The sequence below is a fragment of the Haemaphysalis longicornis genome, unplaced genomic scaffold, assembly GCF_048455015.1.
Source record: "Haemaphysalis longicornis isolate Haplotype H1 unplaced genomic scaffold, Haemaphysalis longicornis Haplotype H1 scaffold_2, whole genome shotgun sequence".
NCBI lineage: Eukaryota > Metazoa > Arthropoda > Arachnida > Ixodida > Ixodidae > Haemaphysalis > Haemaphysalis longicornis.
In genome coordinates this window covers 87157688-87175150 of record NW_027526295.1, presented here as the reverse complement: position 1 = coordinate 87175150, position 17463 = coordinate 87157688, and positions in this window count along the sequence as shown.

The window sequence follows — 17463 nt, the reverse complement described above, 5'->3', positions numbered from 1 at the left end:
ATTCCAAAAGCTACTTTTTAGGTATTCTTAAGGGCTACTTATATCAGCAAAAAGCGCTTCGATATGTGGATGGGTGACCGAAAAAAATCACGAATTCGTGAAAACACAATTTCGCCCTTTTCTTCGGCTAGGAGGGCAATTTCTGAAAAAATCGCCTTAGTGAGCACATACTCAATGACGCAAATAAACTCGTGAAATTTCAAGTCTCTAGGTCTAACAGTTTTGGCTGGGCGTTGATGAGTCAGTCAGTCAGTCAGTCGGGCACTTCTCTTTATAGGTAGAGATGACACCTGCTCCTACTGGAGACGCTTGGTTGCCGAAGGTGTCAACAGATGGCGACCGCTAAGCGAACGCGGGAAAACTCAACTGAATTTTACGTCTAAAAGGATGCGGATTAAAAAATCTCGCTGGCCTTCTAATCCGCCTCTTAGGACAAAATCCTGAAAGTGGTTTTTGGGCAATTAAATGGGCAGCACTTTCAAGAAAAAACGAATGGGATATATCAACTGGCTGGGTGATTATTTGTGAAAGTGTAAAAACACAGTGTTTTCCCGAAATCTCGCTTGCCTCTTTTGGGAGGGTGTCATTGAAAAATGTTGTATAACAGTGTTGAGATAAGTGAGTAAGTTGCCTATCTCAACAAAAACCTGTTCGATATCTCCGATGGCGGGCGGAAAAAAAATTAATATGTGAAAAACCATTTTACCGCTTTAAACTCTCTCCATGGTGGAATTTTTAAAATTTTAAGAAATATTGACCCCCAACACCGTAATCAGAACGTGCCCTCGCAATCTGTAGCCGTTTGAAAGAGCAGTTTGGCTAGACGTGTACGTAAACTGTCGGGCCTTTTTGGCTCATCAGCCGTGTCATTTGTAAAAAACAAATTGCCCCCTTTAGCGGCGTCGCAGAGAGAAATCCTTAAACATGGTTCTGTGCATTTGTATGAGTAACATATTCTAGCAAAAATCAGGTGGATTACTGAATCGGTGAAAGATTTATTCGAGAATCTTTAGGAACACCGTTTTAGTTCCGGAATGCGGTATCACCTCGCTGGGGTATGTTAGGGCGAATTCCAAAAGCTACTTTTTAGGTATTCTTAAGGGCTACTTATATCAGCAAAAAGCGCTTCGATATGTGGATGGGTGACCAAAAAAAATCACGAATTCGTGAAAACACAATTTCGCCCTTTTCTTCGGCTAGGAGGGCAATTTCTGAAAAACCCGCCTTAGTGAGCACCTACTGAATGACGCAAATAAACTCGTGACATTTCAAGTCTCTAGGTCTAACAGTTTTGGCTGGGCGTTGATGAGTCAGTCAGTCAGTCAGTCGGGCACTTCTCTTTATAGGTAGAGATGACACCTGCTCCTACTGGAGACGCTTGGTTGCCGAAGGTGTCAACAGATGACGACCGCTAAGCGAACGCGGGAAAACACAACTGAATTTTACGTCCAAAAGGATGCAGATTAAAAAATCTCGCTGGCCTTCTAATCCGCCTCTTAGGACAAAATCCTGAAAGTGGTTTTTGGGCAATTAAATGGGCAGCACTTTCAAGAAAAAACGAATGGGATATATCAACTGGCTGGGTGATTATTTGTGAAAGTGTAAAAACACAGTGTTTTCCCGAAATCTCGCTTGCCTCTTTTGGGAGGGTGTCATTGAAAAATGTTGTATAACAATGTTGAGATAAGTGAGTAAGTTGCCTATCTCAACAAAAACCTGTTCGATATCTCCGATGGCGGGCGGAAAAAAAATTAATATGTGAAAAACCATTTTACCGCTTTAAACTCTCTCCATGGTGGAATTTTTAAAATTTTAAGAAATATTGACCCCCAACACCGTAATCAGAACGTGCCCTCGCAATCTGTAGCCGTTTGAAAGAGCAGTTTGGCTAGACGTGTACGTAAACTTTCGGGCCTTTTTGGCTCATCAGCCGTGTCATTTGTAAAAAACAAATTGACCCCTTTAGCGGCGTCGCAGAGAGAAATCCTTAAACATGGTTCTGTGCATTTGTATGAGTAACATATTCTAGCAAAAATCAGGTGGATTACTGAATCGGTGAAAGATTTATTCGAGAATCTTTAGGAACACCGTTTTAGTTCCGGAATGCGGTATCACCTCGCTGGGGTATGTTAGGGCGAATTCCAAAAGCTACTTTTTAGGTATTCTTAAGGGCTACTTATATCAGCAAAAAGCGCTTCGATATGTGGATGGGTGACCAAAAAAAATCACGAATTCGTGAAAACACAATTTCTCCCTTTTCATCGGCTAGGAGGGCAATTTCTGAAAAACCCGCCTTAGTGAGCACCTACTCAATGACGCAAATAAACTCGTGAAATTTCAAGTCTCTAGGTCTAACAGTTTTGGCTGGGCGTTGATGAGTCAGTCAGTCAGTCAGTCGGGCACTTCTCTTTATAGGTAGAGATGACACCTGCTCCTACTGGAGACGCTTGGTTGCCGAAGGTGTCAACAGATGACGACCGCTAAGCGAACGCGGGAAAACTCAACTGAATTTTACGTCCAAAAGGATGCAGATTAAAAAATCTCGCTGGCCTTCTAATCCGCCTCTTAGGACAAAATCCTGAAAGTGGTTTTTGGGCAATTAAATGGGCAGCACTTTCAAGAAAAAACGAATGGGATATATCAACTGGCTGGGTGATTATTTGTGAAAGTGTAAAAACACAGTGTTTTCCCGAAATCTCGCTTGCCTCTTTTGGGAGGGTGTCATTGAAAAATGTTGTATAACAGTGTTGAGATAAGTGAGTAAGTTGCCTATCTCAACAAAAACCTGTTCGAAATCTCCGATGGCGGGCGGGAAGAAAATTAATATGTGAAAAACCTGTTTACCGCTTTAAACTCTCTCCATGGTGGAATTTTTAAAATTTTAAGAAATATTGACCCCCAACACCGTAATCAGAACGTGCCCTCGCAATCTGTAGCCGTTTGAAAGAGCAGTTTGGCTAGACGTGTACGTAAACTGTCGGGCCTTTTTGGCTCATCAGCCGTGTCATTTGTAAAAAACAAATTGACCCCTTTAGCGGCGTCGCAGAGAGAAATCCTTAAACATGGTTCTGTGCATTTGTATGAGTAACATATTCTAGCAAAAATCTGGTAGAATTACTGAATCGGTAAAAGATTTATTCGAGAATCTTTAGGAACACCGTTTTAGTTCCGGAATGCGGTATCACCTCGCTGGGGTATGTTAGGGCGAATTCCAAAAGCTACTTTTTAAGTATTCTTAAGGGCTACTTATATCAGCAAAAAGCGCTTCGATATGTGGATGGGTGACCGAAAAAAATCACGAATTCGTGAAAACACAATTTCGTCCTTTTCTTCGGCTAGGAGGGCAATTTCTGAAAAACCCGCCTTAGTGAGCACCTACTCAATGACGCAAATAAACTCGTGAAATTTCAAGTCTCTAGGTCTAACAGTTTTGGCTGGGCGTTGATGAGTCAGTCAGTCAGTCAGTCGGGCACTTCTCTTTATAGGTAGAGATGACACCTGCTCCTACTGGAGACGCTTGGTTGCCGAAGGTGTCAACAGATGGCGACCGCTAAGCGAACGCGGGAAAACTCAACTGAATTTTACGTCCAAAAGGATGCAGATTAAAAAATCTCGCTGGCCTTCTAATCCGCCTCTTAGGACAAAATCCTGAAAGTGGTTTTTGGGCAAATAAATGGGCAGCACTTTCAAGAAAAAACGAATGGGATATATCAACTGGCTGGGTGATTATTTGTGAAAGTGTAAAAACACAGTGTTTTCCCGAAATCTCGCTTGCCTCTTTTGGGAGGGTGTCATTGAAAAATGTTGTATAACAGTGTTGAGATAAGTGAGTAAGTTGCCTATCTCAACAAAAACCTGTTCGAAATCTCCGATGGCGGGCGGGAAAAAAATTAATATGTGAAAAACCTGTTTACCGCTTTAAACTCACTCCATGGTGGAATTTTTAAAATTTTAAGAAATGTTGACCCCCAACACCGTAATCAGAACGTGCCCTCGCAATCTGTAGCCGTTTGAAAGAGCAGTTTGGCTAGACGTGTACGTAAACTGTCGGGCCTTTTTGGCTCATCAGCCGTGTCATTTGTAAAAAACAAATTGACCCCTTTAGCGGCGTCGCAGAGAGAAACCCTTAAACGTGGTTCTGTGCATTTGTATGAGTAACATATTCTAGCAAAAATCAGGTGGATTACTGAATCGGTGAAAGATTTATTCGAGAATCTTTAGGAACACCGTTTTAGTTCCGGAATGCGGTATCACCTCGCTGGGGTATGTTAGGGCGAATTCCAAAAGCTACTTTTTAAGTATTCTTAAGGGCTACTTATATCAGCAAAAAGCGCTTCGATATGTGGATGGGTGACCGAAAAAAATCACGAATTCGTGAAAACACAATTTCGTCCTTTTCTTCGGCTAGGAGGGCAATTTCTGAAAAACCCGCCTTAGTGAGCACCTACTCAATGACGCAAATAAACTCGTGAAATTTCAAGTCTCTAGGTCTAACAGTTTTGGCTGGGCGTTGATGAGTCAGTCAGTCAGTCAGTCGGGCACTTCTCTTTATAGGTAGAGATGACACCTGCTCCTACTGGAGACGCTTGGTTGCCGAAGGTGTCAACAGATGGCGACCGCTAAGCGAACGCGGGAAAACTCAACTGAATTTTACGTCCAAAAGGATGCAGATTAAAAAATCTCGCTGGCCTTCTAATCCGCCTCTTAGGACAAAATCCTGAAAGTGGTTTTTGGGCAAATAAATGGGCAGCACTTTCAAGAAAAAACGAATGGGATATATCAACTGGCTGGGTGATTATTTGTGAAAGTGTAAAAACACAGTGTTTTCCCGAAATCTCGCTTGCCTCTTTTGGGAGGGTGTCATTGAAAAATGTTGTATAACAGTGTTGAGATAAGTGAGTAAGTTGCCTATCTCAACAAAAACCTGTTCGAAATCTCCGATGGCGGGCGGGAAAAAAATTAATATGTGAAAAACCTGTTTACCGCTTTAAACTCACTCCATGGTGGAATTTTTAAAATTTTAAGAAATATTGACCCCCAACACCGTAATCAGAACGTGCCCTCGCAATCTGTAGCCGTTTGAAAGAGCAGTTTGGCTAGACGTGTACGTAAACTGTCGGGCCTTTTTGGCTCATCAGCCGTGTCATTTGTAAAAAACAAATTGACCCCTTTAGCGGCGTCGCAGAGAGAAACCCTTAAACGTGGTTCTGTGCATTTGTATGAGTAACATATTCTAGCAAAAATCAGGTGGATTACTGAATCGGTGAAAGATTTATTTGAGAATCTTTAGGAACACCGTTTTAGTTCCGGAATGCGGTATCACCTCGCTGGGGTATGTTAGGGCGAATTCCAAAAGCTACTTTTTAGTATTCTTAAGGGCTACTTATATCAGCAAAAAGCGCTTCGATATGTGGATGGGTGACCGAAAAAAATCACGAATTCGTGAAAACACAATTTCGCCCTTTTCTTCGGCTAGGAGGGCAATTTCTGAAAAACCCGCCTTAGTGAGCACCTACTCAATGACGCAAATAAACTCGTGAAATTTCAAGTCTCTAGGTCTAACAGTTTTGGCTGGGCGTTGATGAGTCAGTCAGTCAGTCAGTCGGGCACTTCTCTTTATAGGTAGAGATGACACCTGCTCCTACTGGAGACGCTTGGTTGCCGAAGGTGTCAACAGATGGCGACCGCTAAGCGAACGCGGGAAAACTCAACTGAATTTTACGTCCAAAAGGATGCAGATTAAAAAATCTCGCTGGCCTTCTAATCCGCCTCTTAGGATAAATCCTGAAACTGGTTTTTGGGCATTAAATGGGCAGCACTTTCAAGAAAAAAAGGAATGGGATATATCAACTGGCTGGGTGATTATTTGTGAAAGTGTAAAAACACAGTGTTTTCCCGAAATCTCGCTTGCCTCTTTTGGGAGGGTGTCATTGAAAAATGTTGTATAACAGTGTTGAGATAAGTGAGTAAGTTGCCTATCTCAACAAAAACCTGTTCGATATCTCCGATGGCGGGCGGAAAAAAAATTAATATGTGAAAAACCATTTTACCGCTTTAAACGCTCTCCATGGTGGAATTTTTAAAATTTTAAGAAATATTGACCCCCAACACCGTAATCAGAACGTGCCCTCGCAATCTGTAGCCGTTTGAAAGAGCAGTTTGGCTAGACGTGTACGTAAACTGTCGGGCCTTTTTGGCTCATCAGCCGTGTCATTTCAAAAAACAAATTGCCCCCTTTAGCGGCGTCGCAGAGAGAAATCCTTAAACATGGTTCTGTGCATTTGTATGAGTAACATATTCTAGCAAAAATCAGGTAGAATTACTGAATCGGTGAAAGATTTATTCGAGAATCTTTAGGAACACCGTTTTAGTTCCGGAATGCGGTATCACCTCTCTGGGGTATGTTAGGGCGAATTCCAAAAGCTACTTTTTAGTATTCTTAAGGGCTACTTATATCAGCAAAAAGCGCTTCGATATGTGGATGGGTGACCGAAAAAAATCACGAATTCGTGAAAACACAATTTCGCCCTTTTCTTCGGCTAGGAGGGCAATTTCTGAAAAACCCGCCTTAGTGAGCACCTACTCAATGACGCAAATAAACTCGTGAAATTTCAAGTCTCTAGGTCTAACAGTTTTGGCTGGGCGTTGATGAGTCAGTCAGTCAGTCAGTCGGGCACTTCTCTTTATAGGTAGAGATAACACCTGCTCCTACTGGAGACGCTTGGTTGCCGAAGGTGTCAACAGATGGCGACCGCTAAGCGAACGCGGGAAAACTCAACTGAATTTTACGTCCAAAAGGATGCAGATTAAAAAATCTCGCTGGCCTTCTAATCCGCCTCTTAGGATAAATCCTGAAAGTGGTTTTTGGGCATTAAATGGGCAGCACTTTCAAGAAAAAAAGGAATGGGATATATCAACTGGCTGGGTGATTATTTGTGAAAGTGTAAAAACACAGTGTTTTCCCGAAATCTCGCTTGCCTCTTTTGGGAGGGTGTCATTGAAAAATGTTGTATAACAGTGTTGAGATAAGTGAGTAAGTTGCCTATCTCAACAAAAACCTGTTCGATATCTCCGATGGCGGGCGGAAAAAAAATTAATATGTGAAAAACCATTTTACCGCTTTAAACGCTCTCCATGGTGGAATTTTTAAAATTTTAAGAAATATTGACCCCCAACACCGTAATCAGAACGTGCCCTCGCAATCTGTAGCCGTTTGAAAGAGCAGTTTGGCTAGACGTGTACGTAAACTGTCGGGCCTTTTTGGCTCATCAGCCGTGTCATTTTAAAAAACAAATTGCCCCCTTTAGCGGCGTCGCAGAGAGAAATCCTTAAACATGGTTCTGTGCATTTGTATGAGTAACATATTCTAGCAAAAATCAGGTAGAATTACTGAATCGGTGAAAGATTTATTCGAGAATCTTTAGGAACACCGTTTTAGTTCCGGAATGCGGTATCACCTCGCTGGGGTATGTTAGGGCGAATTCCAAAAGCTACTTTTTAGGTATTCTTAAGGGCTACTTATATCAGCAAAAAGCGCTTCGATATGTGGATGGGTGACCGAGAAAATCACGAATTCGTGAAAACACAATGTCGCCCTTTTCTTCGGCTAGGAGGGCAATTTCTGAAAAACCCGCCTTAGTGAGCACCTACTCAATGACGCAAATAAACTCGTGAAATTTCAAGTCTCTAGGTCTAACAGTTTCGGCTGGGCGTTGATGAGTCAGTCAGTCAGTCAGTCGGGCACTTCTCTGTATAGGTAGAGATTACGTCTGCTCGCAGCCTGTACCCTAATTTGGGAGTCTCGTGCTGCGAGAAATATTCCTTATACGGCCTGGCCGACCCTGTGCATACCGCAACCTTGACAGTGCGGCCGTCGGATTTGCCCCGAGAAACGTTCATTCATCCGGCTTCAGAAAAGCAGGAAGGTGCAACTCGGCGGCTTTCCCCCGTTACTACAGCGAGTGCTGCACGGAACGGCTAGTCAAGGCCAGGAAAGTCGTGCTTTAGCCGCAGGGATGCTTTTGTGCGAGAGCGCTGAACCTAAGAACAAGGCTTGTCCGGCGCCACGCCAACAGATACGTTACGAAGTATTTCCACTTCCCACGTTTCTGATGCATACCGATGGGAACGGCGACGTTACGACCCTGGTTGACACTGCGGCTGAGCACACTGCCACTCTCCGGAATACGTAATGATGGCGTGGATAAAGCCACTGCTACATGGCCTCGTGGGCTGTGCTCTGCCCATAGGAGCCCTTGACCTGACCGTAGAGACGGAGGCTGGTGGCAGATATTTCACAGTGGTCTCGGTATTTGAGGACCTGCCAGCAGACGTCGTCCTGTAGACGGACTATCTTCCTTCAAACGACGTGAAGGTACGCACCGAGCACGGGGAACTCCACTTGTGTCCCACTCCATCGGACATTTCTTTCCTGCCACTGATGAACGTGTACCGACCTCTGCGAATGCTCTGTGCCGTTTGCTGGAGTGCCACAAAGCTCTTTTCGCTGCCAACATAACGCAGCTTGCCGGCACTAGCCTGTTCGTGCACTCAATACCAACAGGCCACTACCCGCCAGTCTGTGTCCCGCTACGTCGCTAGGCCGAAAAGGAGCGAATCGTGATCGACGAGCAGGTTCTTCAGATGCTCATCGCAAGAATCATCAGGCACTCTCCCAGCCCTTGGGCTGCTCCCTGTCGCCTTCGTGCGCGAAAAGGACGGAACGTTTAAATTCTGTGTTGACTACCAGCTGCTGAACAAGGCCACCATTCCTGGCTTATACATGTTGCCTCGCATCGATGACGCGCTGGACAAGGCGGAAACTATAAGTAAATTCCACCACTGGTCCTACGCGCCGGGTGCTGGTAAAGTCCCGATTTAGAAGAGGGCAAATTCAAGACAGCCTTTCGTACCCCGTCAGAACTTTTTTTTAATTTACCCGCATGTCATTCGGATTGCGGACGACACCCACAGCATTCCAAAGGGCCATCAATTCAGTCCTGGGGTCACTGCAAGACCACACGTGTGGCGTATATATGGACGGCATTCTTGTTCTTGTGTCAAACCCCGTAGACCACCTCCGAAATCTGTATAATTTATTCACACGGCTGTACGAGGCTGGTTTTATACTGAACCGCAAAAAATGCCGCTTCGGGGCCACCTCCATCCCGTACCGAAGGGTTAGGGTTACTCGGTGAACAGCAGGTGGTGTGCTGCCATATCAGAACAGAAGTCCAGAAGAATGCCATAGATGTGCAAAAGAACGCGAAGAGACACTACTATCGCCGACATCGACCCGCACCGCACTATGGTGTCGGTGACCAGGTATGGGTGCAACAAGGGAAGCAGGCAGAAGGCCAGAAGTTGCTACCTAAATTGCTACGACGGAGCACTCAGGCCCGAATACTTGGCGAGTTGTGACCCCAGATCCCAACCATGACGCAGAGATAATTAGAAGAATAAAAATAGGGTGCCGTGCATATGGCAGACATTCTCAGATAATGAATAGCAGCCTACCATTGTCGCTCAAGAAGGAAGTGTATGACAGCTGCATCTTAGCGGTACTCACCTACGGGGCAGAATCCTGGAGGCTCACTAAGAGAGTTCAACTTAAATTGAGAACGACTCAGCGTGCAATGGAGAGGAAAATGATAGGTGTAACATTAAGGGACAAGAAGAGAGCGGAGTGGGTCAGGGAACAAAAACGTGTTAACGACATATTAAAAGAGATTAAGAAAAAGAAATGGACGTGGGCAGGGCATGTAATGTGAAGGCAAGGTAACAACTGGTCATTAAGGGTAACAAAGTTGATCTTGAGAAAAGGCAAGCGATGCAGGGGTTGGCAGAAAGTTAGATGGGCAGATGAGATCAAGAAGTTTGCGGGGATAAATTGGTCACAGTTGGCACACGACCGAGGTAATTAGAGAATAAGGGGAAAGGCCTTTGCCCTGCAGTGGGCGTAGATATGCTGATGATGATGACTTGGCGAGTGGCCACTTCTTCGTACACTGCAAACCTTGAACAGCGGAAACGAGTAAACTTCGCTGTCGATGTGGCACGCAACAAAAAAATTCCCCGCATTTCCCCGAGGGGAAGAATGTGAAAGTGCGAATGCACGAGTTGAATTTGCGTGGTTCGGTAATGTTCGCGAAAGAGAGATCACACACACGCACACACAACTACAAAGAAAGAAAGATGCATTTATTCACAGACACCTATTTGTGTTGTCGTTGTACTTGATTGCTAGAGCGGATCTCAGCTTTGAAATTTCGTGTCAGTACTCCTTTAAGCGGGTGCATTAGCCCTTCTCACGCCCGATTCTTGGCCAATCCCCCACGTGGGTATGTGCCATGTCAGCGGCCAGGCTGCGCGCGCCCATCTCCATGTGCGCGGACATTGCCGGTGGACGCAGGTTCAGGGTGGCTTAAGAAGTGCATTGCACTTAAAAAGTATTGAACATGTAGACTGACACATGGGTACGCTTTGGTCAGGGTCGCAATCGTGGCCGAGTGTGAAGGCGAAAACCGGAAGTCAAAACAGGAAGCGCCTTCAGCGGGCTACCACCCGCGAAGCAAGCGGGGAAGGAAAGGTAAGGAAGCGGGAGCTCGGGCAAAATAAAGCCTACGAACCTGCCTACCGGTCGCAGTTTCTCAATATATATATATAACACAGAAATAAGGGTTGGCAGTCGAGAAAACCTCGGAAAGCAAAGGGGAGGATGTGGTAGATCATTGAAACAGATTAAGAATTTGGAACAGATTAAGAATTTGGATCCCACCTGGCGGGCATTTTTTCTTCACTTTTTTTCTTTCTTTCCAAATTCTTAATCTGTTTCAATGATCTACCACATCCTCCCTTTGCTTTCCGAGGTTTTCTCGACTGCCAACCCTTATTTCTGTGTTATTTTCAACGAGCCCCTCATTTCCTATTCTGATTCGCTATATCTATATATATATATATATATATATATATATATATATATATATATATATATATATATATATATATATATATATATATATATATATATATATATATAAGGTTAGTAGAGACAGAGACAAACGAGAAAGACTTAGAAAATAAAAATAAGTTTACTGACGTTTCAGGGAGAGGACTCCCTTTCTTCAGAGGGAGTCCTCTCCCTGAAACGTCAGTAAACCTATTTTTATTTTCTAAGTCTTTCTCGTTTGTCTCTGTCTCTACTAACCTTATTTTTTTCGCGCGCTGTGTGAGTTTTTATCTTTTCAGTCTATATATATATATATATATATATATATATATATATATATATATATACACCAGGCACTTGGCAGACATTTTTCTGGAATATCTTGATGATGCCAAATTTTTTATCTGTTTTACTGACGTACCACATTCTCCCTTCGCGTTTTCCGGGATTTTCCGGGTCGAGGGTTCGAAATGGTCATACAAATACTTGGTCTGGGAGTCCCCGATCACAACTGTTGTGGTTACGGTCTGCGGAAATTTCCAGATGATGCCCTTTGCTGTGGCCCTGTCAGCGCTAAGGGTAGAAACAAATCTAGAGAAAGATACAACTAACAAAGCGCGAAGAAGTAGTATAAGTAAAGAGTCAGATACAAAGCAAGAACAATAACAAAGTACGCTTATTTGCGTAGCGGATAAGGGACTTGCCTTCATCAGAGAACAGTTACTAGAATTTGCTGTCACAAACGTTGGAACACATTTATTATATAGATTTGTAGAAAACCGCGAGAAGGATCGGAAGATGTTTCGAAAACGGATAGTATGCATTCAGTCGGGATAAGCCTATGTTACAACAACCAAAACAGCAAAAAGAGAGAAAGAAGTGAGGGAGATAGAGAGGAAAGGGTCGTATTTAAAGGGCAGAGTCAGGGTTGCTCTACGACGGGGCAACGTACCTGGCATGGGCTGCAAGTGCGGAAGACTAGACCATTCCGGTTTCAAAAGGAAGGAAAAAAATACAATAAGGTATTCCGTGAGTGGGAAGACTGGCTCAGCCGAATCCATACAGGCATGAATGAAGGGTGTGTTTTGGGCGTGCCCCAGACTGATGGACAGAATAGACACAGCACACAAAAGAGCATTGTACAATAGCTAGCAACTAAACAGGAAATAAGTAGGGTTCATTGATAAAAAAGGGTTAAATGTTTCTAAGTGGTGAGGGAACACGGCCTGCTTCCCAAGAACAAATGGCATTGTTGAGACGCATTAGGCTAAAAAGCTGCTGTATTGAGGTAGTTTTTGTGAATTCCGATGCGAAACTCAAGGGTAGGGTTCATGATGAATGTGATATAAATTATGACGTCGCCAATTTTAATCGAGCAATAAGCACGTTAGTTTTCCGTGACTTTCTTTATTACCAAGCGTCGCTGACCCAAACTTGTAAATGAGATAATATTCCCTAACCTAGTTGTCGTGGGTGGTTTTGAAAGCGGATTGCAAACTTGTTGCTTTAAGATGTTGAAATGCATGACCTTAACCGCTCACATGTCTTAACAGGGGCAAATAAGGCAACGTTTTGCATGAGAGCGGTGAATATTGAATCGTATTCGGAAGGGCGTTTAGTTTCGACGATATATTGCTGCCTACAAACAGTGCACTCTAGAAGGTATACGACATAAGCACAGTCACATTTGAAGTTACCCTTTGTATTACGTTGTAGTCTGAAGCCGTGCTGGTGGGACGCCGTGAATTGGTCATGTGTGGGCATACTTTACATCGAGGTATATGACAGAGCATGCAACCAGCAGTTTCCCGTCGGCTGATACAAGAGTTATTAGGAAGGCTGCATAAATTCTTATTACACCAGCAGACAACGCGTAATGGTTCGGGGAATATGCTTTTAAGCGTTCACGTTGAATTAGGATATTGTGATGTTTTCTTAGTACGGTTGACACTCTTGGAGCGGAGGCTGAGTGGGTTAGGAAATATAACGTGCTCATCCCTCGACTAAAATTGGCGACTTCAAAATTTTTATCATACTCTTCATTAACCCTAGCCTTGAGTTTGCCATCAGAATTTGCAGAAACTCCCCAAATACTGCAGCTTTATTAACCTAATGCGACTCAACAAAGGGATTTGTCCTTGGGAGGGAGGCCGCGTTCTCCACACCTCTTAGAAACGTTTAACCCTTTGTTATCTATGGACCCTACCTATTTCCTGTTGAGTTGCTAACTCTTGTGCAATGCTCTTTTGTGTAGTGTGTCTATTCAGTCTATCTGTTTGGTGCACACCCAAAGCACCTTATTCCTTCATGCCTGTATGGATCCGTCCAAACCAGTCTCCCCAACCACTGAATACCTTATTGTATAACTTCGCCAGAAGCATGAGGCTACGAGAGTACTTCTACGATCACGCTGCGACGGAAGAAGCCCGCAGCACCCTACCTAGTTATAACACGGGACCCCTCCCACACAGCGTGATAGCTGCCTCCACATTTACAGTGGTCACGGATTGAAACCCGACACTGCGAGCGCGTGGCCGCCGGCACATGCAGCGCCGCCCGTGGACGCCCGTGGAAGCGAGGGGTTGCATTGTGGTATACCGCGAGGGTGAGAGCGGTTTGACCGTACGCTTGCTGCTTCCGGTTGCCAATGAGCGGGAGTGTGATTCCCCGGAGTGACAGCGGGGCGCCGTAAGCCCGGAGCGCTGGATCGCGTTTGTGCGCCGACGGTAGTCGCCCGGTGTTGCGCGCAGCCAATTTCGCGACATCGTTTTCTTCCGCGCTCTTGTTCCGCGGGCCCTTCCGATGCGCCTCAGATAATGCGCATGTAACGCACGTTCACGCTTATCTGAATAAAACGAACTTCTGCAGAGTAGTGTGAACGAAGGAACAGCAAACTTCATCCCAGGATGTAAACTAAAAGAAGGAAAGGCGCATTTGCAGTCACGTTCGCGTGCAGTGCGTGGCATTAGTACTTCGTCGGCTCTCCTCTTGCGGCCACGACGGCAGCCATTCTGCGTGGGAGAATCTCGTATAGGCTGCTGGTAAAGGTAGTTCAAGCCCCCAGCCTCAGCCATTACGCGTGCACCACCGCCCACAGGTCGTCTGCGGAACACCGTTGCGGTGAACAGCAAGAAAAAGCTGCCTTTATTTCCCCCAGACGTTTTCCATAATCTTCATGTCCGCACCTTGCGGCCGCCAGTCAAGCAGCATCACACACGTCTCCTCCAGGAGGTTAGTGACGCACGCAGCAGCGTTGCTGCCGTCGAGGCCGCGAGAGGAGTGCCGACGAGGCACTACACACGAACGTGCCTGCAAACGCGTCAGTGCTTTTTGTTAGTTTACATCCTGGAATAACATTTGCTGTTCCTTTGTGCAATAGACGTTGTTTTTGTTCAGATGAGCGTCACCGTGCCTTACATACGCATTTTCTCAGCCGAATCGGAAGGGCCCGCTTAACAAGAGCGTGCGAGCAGACAATGTCACGAAGTTGGCTGAGCGCACTGCCGGGTGGCAACCGTCGGCGCACAAACGCGCTCCAGCGCTCCGGGCTTACAGCGCCACGCTCTCGCTCCGGGGAATCACACTCCCGCTTATTGGCAACCGGAAGCAGTAAGCCTACGGTCAAACCGCTCTCACCCTCGCGGTATACCACAATGCCACACCTCGCTTCCACGGGCGTCCACGGGCGGCGCTACATGTGCCGGCGGCCACACTCTCACAGTGTAGCGTTTCAATCCGTGAGCACTGTACATCCAAGCTGTCCTAACGCGATGTGCGAAACGCATACCAAACACACATTTCTTTCCGCCAAAACATGACTACCAACGAAAAAAAAGCCCTAGAGACACTCGCAAGCTGTCCCGACTTAATTAGAAAACCTGCCGATAAAGAACCCGCCATCGTAATTCTTGATAAAACCGACTATGTTAACGAGGCCAATAAGCAACTACCGGTATCGACAAAGCGCTACATAATGATCCCACTCAAAACTATAACCAAATCGTCAAAGGTAAACTACCTGAGCTTGTTAAAAATAAAACAATACATGAAACTACGGCTCGTTCCTTGATCCCTTTAAGCCCAGTAGCCAGTAAATTCTTTCTTGTGCCTCAAATTCACAAGGTGAACTACCGAGGGCGCACCATTGTTTCTGGCATTGGCACTGTTAACGAAAACCTCTCGCGATATGTCGATTATCTCGTTTCCGACATTCCGCCCAGCTTTCCCTCCTTCCTTAAGGATACCAATGAATTTCTGTCAGACATTTTAAAAATTGAAATTCCATGATAACTGCCTCCTAGTCACCCTCAATTTTGCGTCCCTGTATACTAACATCCCCCATGAAGATGGCATCATCGCTGTATCGCTTGCGTATCAGCAGTCATCGTGAGACAAACCTATCGATTCTCCTACTCTCAAAACTTTCCTTAGGCTTATTCTTGAACTTAACAATTTTGAGTTTGACGTAGTTCATTACGTGCAAGTCAACGGAACATCAATTGGAATTCAAAAAAAGACCCAACTATGCAAATATCTTTATGATTCACCTTGAGGCAAACTTTCTTGACACTCAAAACTTAAAGCCACTGTACTATAAAAGGTATATTGACGACATATTCATGATCTGGAAGCACGCTGACGCGGAGCTCCTCACCGTCATTTAGGCGTTTAACCTAGCCCATCCTACTATTGCGCTTGCTCATTCCTATTTGAAACACAGCGTAAACTTTCTGGACTTCACTGTTACTACTTGCCAAGGTCGGCTTCAAATTAAACTGTAATGAAAACCGACAGACACGCGGCAGTATTTTTACTTCCCAAGTAGCCATTTCAGACACTGTAAGACAGCAATACAGCCAAGCCCACCGTTTTAGAAAAAAATTGCACAAACCATCCCGACTTTGACTCGAACTGTCGAGAACTCAACATCGCCCTACTGAATAAGAAATACCCGGAACATGTTATCGACGAGGTTATTGTGCGAGCCAACCAATTAAACAAACCGTAACGAAATTTGTGAGAAAAAATCCCCGAACGTTAACCCGCAACCAAACCTAGTTCTAATTCACTCAGCCTCCGCGCCATGAGTGTCAACTGTAATAAGAAAACATAACAAATATCTTAATTCAAAATGAACGTTTAAAAAGCATATTGCCCGCACAACCACGCGTTGTCTACCGGCGTAATAAATATTTAGGTGGCTTTTTTACTAACTCTCGTATCAGCTGACCGGAAACTACCTGTTGCATGCCCTGTAATAAAACACGATGTAAAGTATGCCCACTCTTAACCACTACACAGCGTCACACTAGCACAGCTTCAGACTACGGCGTTAAAAAAATGGTAACTTCAACTGTGACTCTGCAAATGTCGTATACCTTCTAGAGTGCACTGTTTGTTGGCAGCAATATCTCGGCCAAACCTAAACGCCCTTCCAAATACGATTCAATATTCACCGCTCTCATGCAAATATTTGCCCTTATTTGCCCCTGTCAAGGCTTGTGAACGGTCCCGGTCATGCATTTGAACATCTTAAAGCAACCATTTTAGAATCCCCTTTCAAAACCTACCACGACCGCGAGGTTCGGGAATCTTATCTCATTTGTAAGTTTGGGTTAGCGACTCTTGGTATTAATGAAAGTTACGGAAAGTAACATGCTTATCCCTCGATTTAAAATTTTGCACTTCATATTTTTTATCACCTTCATCATTGACCCTACCCTACAGTTCCCATCAGAATTCGCAGAAACTCCACCAATACAGCAGCTTTATAAGCCTAATGCGACTCAACAATGCAATTTGTCCTTCGGAAGGAGGCCGTGTTCCCCACACCACTTAGAAATCTTTACCCCTGTGTTATCTATGGACCCTACCTATTTCCTCTTCAGTTGCTAGCTCTTGTGCAATGCTCGTTTGTGTACTGTGTCTATTCTGTCCACCTGTTTGCGGAAACCCCAAAACGCATTCTTCGTTCATGCCTGTATGGATCCCTCCTAACCAGTCTCCCCACCCACTGAATTCCTTACTGTATACTTTTCCCATCCTTTTGAAACTGCGATTGTCTAGTCTTCCGCACTTGCAGTCTATGCCAGGTACATTACCGCGTCGTGGAGCGACCTTGACCTCTGCCTTGTGGATACGACCCCTTCCTCTCTCTCCCTCTCTGCCTTTTCTCTTTTTTGTTGTTGTTGTTGTAACATGGACTTTGCCCGACTGAATGCATACCCTCCCTTTTCGAAACATCGTCCGGTGTTTCCCACGGTTTTCTGCAAATCTATATAAGAAATGTGTTCCCAATGTTTGTGACAGCAAAATTATCCAAGTGTATTCTGATGAAGGCAAGCCCTGTGGCCGCTACGTAAGTAAACGTTCTTTGTTAATGCTTTTAACGTGTATTCGACTCTTTACTGATTATATATATATATATATATATATATATATATATATATAAGCAGCAAAAGAAATCTTCTCAAGGAGCCAGAAAAAATACTTGAGAAAATGGTAGACGCACGATT